Here is a 6,034-nt window from a genome sequence, read left to right as displayed (position 1 = left end):
GACTCTGGCAGCAGCTGCCCTGCTGACCACAAAGGCAAAGAGCCTGACCCTGGGTCATTTTACCACGGTTTGGACCTCTCATGCCTTGTCAGCCCTTCTGCGTAGGGGCACAACCCAAGTCTTTTCGGCCCATCGTCAGCAACAGCTAGAGGCCGAACTCTTAGAAGACACTAACCTAATTTTTGAAAGGTGTGGGCCCCCTAATCCAGCTACCTTGCTTCCTGACCTGCCAGTCCTCCAGGATCAGCACGACTGTGTGGAAGTAGTTTATAGCATCTTACAGATAAGGGACAACCTGTTTGACGTGCCACTGGACAACCCTGATTGCATCCTCTTCTCGGACGGAAGCTCCTTCTATGTTGATGGCAAGCGTTTCACCGGTTATGCAGTCACCTCTGAATGGGACATTCAAGAGGCCGCCTCACTGCCAGGCAACTGGGGAGCCCAAGCCGCCGAACTCTATGCCCTGGCCCGAGCTTGCCAGTTGGCCGCTGGTAAGACCGTTACCATTTTTACTGATAGCAAGTATGCTTTTGGAGTTGTGCATTGTCACATCCACCTCTGGAAGTTTCGAGGTTTCCAGACAGCTGCCGGTAAACCCATTCAGCACCTCCCCCTCATCCACAAGCTTTTGGACTTCCTCCAAGAACCCTCGGTCCTGGCTGTAGTTCACTGCCGGGCCCATACTAAAGATGATAGCCCCGTCACCCGTGGGAATGCCCTGGCTGACGCCTCCGCCAAGATGGCTGCCGTCTTACCCTTAGCCATGCCCACGTTGGCTATTGCAGCCTCCTCCTTTACTCCACCGCACCCCGTACCAGTACCCGCTGCTGAACTACAGTCGTGGGAGAGCCTCGGAGCCACTCTGGTCAAAGGGACCTGGCTTATGCCGGATGGCCGAGCCTGCCTCCCTCGCTCCACATACCCCGTGGCAGTTCGCTGGCACCATAATAAGGGGGGTCACTATGGCATGCACGCCCTTGTGGACACCATTGCTCGCTTTTGGTATGCTCCAGGCATTCAACCCTACTGCCTGTCAATAGTGAAAGCATGCAGCACATGTCAGCGTAATGGACCTGCTCCGCCTCTTAACAAAATTAAGGGTGGAAGACCTCCGCCTGCTGCTCCATTTCAACATCTTCAAATTGACTTTGCAGATATGCCAAAGGCTTTTGGGAAAAAGCACCTCCTTGTTTTGGTTTGCCCTCTAACTTCCTGGGTCGAAGCTTTTCCTACTGCTAATTGTACTGCTGCCACAGTGGCGAAGATTCTCCTTAGAGACATTGTACCCCGTTTTGGCATCCCTCTCGTGCTTGACTCAGATCACGGACCTCACTTTACTGGTCATGTCCTTGGCCGTTTAGAACAAGAACTGGGCATTTCACACTCCTTTCATACACCCTACCACCCCCAGTCTAGCGGGAAAGTTAAGCGTATGAATAGGAAGCTTAAGTTTACATTGGCTAAATACTGTCAGGAAACAGGGTTAAAGTGGCCTCAGGTACTTCTCTTGGTCCTGTTTCACCTTCGTACTCGCCCAACCTGTGTATTGGGATTATCCCCCTTTAAACTGCTCTATGGACACCCCCCTTTCAAAAGCGGGGCGCTACCACGTGCTGATGTTTCACTATTGGGAGGGGATCATATGACCGCATGCCAGTTTCTTTCCCTACAGGCTCGCCTCCGTACCCTTTGGAAAGCCTCGCAGTTTTCCCAGACCGTGCCGCTGGAAGAACAGATCCACCCGTTCCAACCAGGGGACTTCGTCTGGGCCAAAAAGTTCGTTCGTGGCGACACCCTCCAGCCAAGGTTTACTGGACCCCACCAGGTTCTTTTAACAACCCAGACTGCAGTGTTCCTGGAAGGACGCAAATCCTGGATCCACCACTCCCACGTCAAGCCAGCCGTAGTGGACCACAGTGACGGACCAGCAGCTCTTGCCACCACTGAGGACACTGCCTCCGACCAATGGACCAGCTTACCTCTTTCAGACATCAGACTTAAATTGACTCGGAAAAAATGAGAGGACCTTTTATTCTGACAACTGTATGTTTTTTATTATGCCTTTTTAGTTTATTTTCTGCCTATGAAGATAATGCTTTTATTAGATATTCCCACGAGGTTAAAACTCGTATTTTAGGAAATAGAAGTAATTGCTGGGTATGTACTCAATTTCCAGTAAATGCAGAACAGGGACTCCCCTTCACACCCATTCCCCTGACCACTGCTAATATGACTTGGATGCCACCGGCTAGAGTAAAAGATCCAGTCCAACACAATCTTACATGGAACAAAACAGGAGTGCCAATTAACAGATATCTCAGGGTAACCAATCAGACAGGATCACTGTGTTTTGTTAAAGAAAAGGGGTCAACTTTTGTGGGAACAAGTAAATGCAACATGTATTTTAATGGCACCACCTTTAGTAAAAATCTTGGCTTCAAGCCTTGCGCATCCCACTTATCCCATATGTGGATCCCTCACCCCGATCCAACTTTTTCATGGGTGGGCAAGCCTTCAGAGTCAGCTTTTAAGAAACCCTGCTCAGATCACGAGGGTGTCCAACTAATTGCTAAGGGACATACGATTGCCTTCTACAACTGCTCAAGCAGAACTACACTGCCCTTTGAAAACACCACTACCAAATTGTGCCTCTGCAGTTCGCACAACGACCCCTCTGCGTTACCAGGGGAACAGTGGTCCAACGGGTGGTGGGTTACCTCCTACTTTGAGAAATGGAATACCCGAAACGCATTGTATGGAACATACTGGGTGTGCGGGCCCAAAGCTTATTACTTTCTCTCCCCTGATTGGGCAGGGTCATGTTATTTAGCGTGGCTAACACCGCCTTCTCGCATCTCCCTCACTCCCCCTCATTTTCCCCACGTTCGTAACATCCGTGAAACCTTCAGAGATATTAATATCCGTGATGGTTCGTCGTGGCAGCGGTAGGCTGGTCTCATTAGCTTGAGGGGTGATGTCATCCATCTACAGGGACTACTAGAATCTTTAACCAATGAAACTGCGACCCTATTTGAGAATCAGGCCGGGGAAATGTCCCAGCTGCGCCAGTTAGCTTTGCAAAACCGAATGGCTTTAGACATAATGTTAGCAGCCCAGGGAGGAACTTGTGCCCTCATAAATGAAGAATGCTGTGTTTTTGTAAATGACACCTACTCTGACACTTTTCAACGTACCAAACATCTAAGGGAAATGGCTAAGAACTACTCCTCTGGCCAGCCACCTTATGATTGGTGGGGAGCCTTATGGAATTGGCTGCCTGGATTTGGGAGGGTTAAAAAACTCTTGGTGGGTATTGTTGGGGCCATAGTAATCCTTATAATACTGTGTTGCTGTATTCAGTGTGTCCCCTCCCTCATAGACTCATGTGGGTCAGTTTATTCTTTTCCTACTTCAGCCAAGGGCCTTACTCTCCTCGAGTTGGCCCAGGCTGAAATTGCCAAGCGGCCCTTGGCTCCTTAAAATGGGGTGTAGTTTTTGGTAAATAGTTATCCCAAAGCTACAAATGGAGGAATGTTGAGTCTGAACTTTTGATGAGCTTAAACTTAACCCAGACTTGATGTCTCTGTCTGAACTTTTAATCAAAGCTCTGACCTGCGAACTACTCATGACACCCTCCTCCCCTTAAGTAGCCATCTCCCCTTTTCTCTTTCTTAATTTACATTTTTAACCTGTTTTATCCTGTAGAATCTTGATTGATTATGCATGACCATTATGATCTGTTAATCACTTTGTTTACTTCTGTGTATAAATATTGATGCTCACCTCTAATAAACTTGCCACACTTACTCTGAAGCCTTTCAAGCTAAGGATAGTGTGAGCCCGTTGATCAACGAATTGGTGTCTGGTCTCTTGACAGATTGTGAGCCCCATACCAACTCCGCACGAACTCGGGTGCTGGAGAGGTGAGTGAGGACTTGCTTTTTTACCTAACACTGGGACTGAAAGCCTCTGCTTTAGGCATATCTGGCCCCCACCCAGCTGCTAGAAAGGTGCTGGCTCACAGCTCCCCCCCCCCCACACACACACAGCCTGAGCTGTCAGCTGTGAGCCCCTGCAGGGCAGAGTTTCATAGTAGGGAATCTAAAAGCAGTGAAATCAATATTCTTGAGTTTCACAGCTGCTATTATTTCACATTTCAGCTCTGGCTGTCTGCCATGGGGGGAGGGGTGGTTCACAGCTGGAGCCCTCTTCCCCCTGCCCTGGGGCTGATAGCCCAAGCTTTGAGCCCCATGTGGGAAATCACAACTGGAGCCCTGCCCCCACAACTGAGAACCAGGAGCCAGAGAAGCAATGTGAAATAATAGCAGCTGTGCAACTGACAAGAATGTCAATTTCAGCACTGGTAGGCTCCCTGCAGTAAAACTGAGCCCTGCACAGGGCTCACAGCTCTGCCTGTCAGCCCCAGGGTGGGGAGAGCTCCAGCTGTGAGCCCTGCTGCTGTTTCCCAGTGAGGGATTGGTGGGGGTGTGGGGTGGAGGAGAGCCTCAGCCCAGCTGGGGCTAACAGCCCATGTAAGTAATACAGCATGTGTAGATATAACTACATTGACGTACACACTATGCCTCATGTGGAGGTGGTGATGTCAGTGGAAGCAGCATTGCCAGGAAGAGGTTGTCACTTTTCACACTGATGGGTGTTTTGCTGAACCAAAGGGCTCATTCTGCCCAGGAGAGGCGGGGTGCAGCAAAGGTCAGCTGGGGGCTCTGGCAAAAGCCAGGAATGGGAGAAGTAGTGAGGAGGAAAGGGCAGCGCTGACTGAAGTGACTGTTCACCACTGATTGCCCCAACACCACTATCGGGCAGGGAGGGAAGCCCTGAGCTGGGGGAGGGGAGCTGAAACAACAGCTCTGAGGCTCCCCAGGCTGTTGAATAACCAGCACTGTGGAACAGAAACCAGAAGGAAGGAAGCAGCCGCAGAGTAAGGCAGTGTAAAGTGGCAGTTGCATTCCTGACGCTCAGAGGAGCTATACTGTCCCTCTCCAGCTCCATGTGCACTCCATTCCAGGCCACAGCCAAAGCCCCAGCCCTGGGCTAGATGCCCCCATTTCTTTAACCCAATGCTAAGTGTCCAGTAAATTAATGGTCTTGGTGCCAGGCTGAAACTCCAGGCTGGGGAATGACAAAAGGAGATAGCGCCACAAATGGCCACACTGGGTCAGACCAATGATCTGTCTAGAGCTGTAGCCGGTCTTCCAACAGTGGCCAGTGCCAGATGCATCAGAGGGCCTGAACAGAACAAAGCAATTGTTGAGTGATCCATCCCGTCATCCAATCCAGTCCCAGCTTCTGGTAGTCAGAGGCTCTGGGATACCCAGAGGATGGTGCTGCATCCCTGACCACATTGGCTAATAGCCATTGATGGACCTATCCTCCATGAACTTATCTAGTTCTTTTTTGAACCGTTATACTTTTGGCCGTGACAACATCCCCTGAACAGCAGCTCTGGCATCACTTTGCCGCATACCGCTAAGGTGGGGTGTGGAGACAGAGACTCTCTGCAGTAGCGCTCTACTCTGATCCTCACAGATACTTTTCACCAGTCAATTGCCATCTGTGCAGCACTGACAATTCTTTAGGAACCATCTGGATCTCTGCCTGCTAGTGCCCCTCTCACTAGCACCACATTGCACAGCACTGCACAGCTGCAGGGCCGATGGGCAACTCCTCCCCCTCTAGAGTGGACAGTCTACAAAAAGAGAGATTCAAGAGAGCTGCAGGGGAGCTGCTGCAGTTCCAAGCTCTCCCAGCCAGCAGTCTGGAGCAGATCGTTTTAACTGCCCTTGGAGTTTTCATCACTGTATGGAAAACAAAGGGGGGGATCCTTAACAGGCAGAGCCCCACTTTCCTGTCAAGTAGCATGGGGCTCCTACAGTTCAGCGGCTCACCATCCCCATTAATATTTATGGCATTTCCATAAGGCTGCCCTTGAGTTGGGGAACCTACCATTGCAGCGTTCTCAAAAGAGGAAAGGAAAGTTCTAGTCCTTTTCCACATGAAGTTCCAGAAACTG

The sequence above is a fragment of the Malaclemys terrapin genome, chromosome 1 (assembly GCF_027887155.1).
Source record: "Malaclemys terrapin pileata isolate rMalTer1 chromosome 1, rMalTer1.hap1, whole genome shotgun sequence".
Lineage (NCBI taxonomy): Eukaryota > Metazoa > Chordata > Testudines > Emydidae > Malaclemys > Malaclemys terrapin.
The sequence above is the reverse complement of the archived record's forward strand: the minus strand, read 5'-3'. Positions refer to the sequence as shown.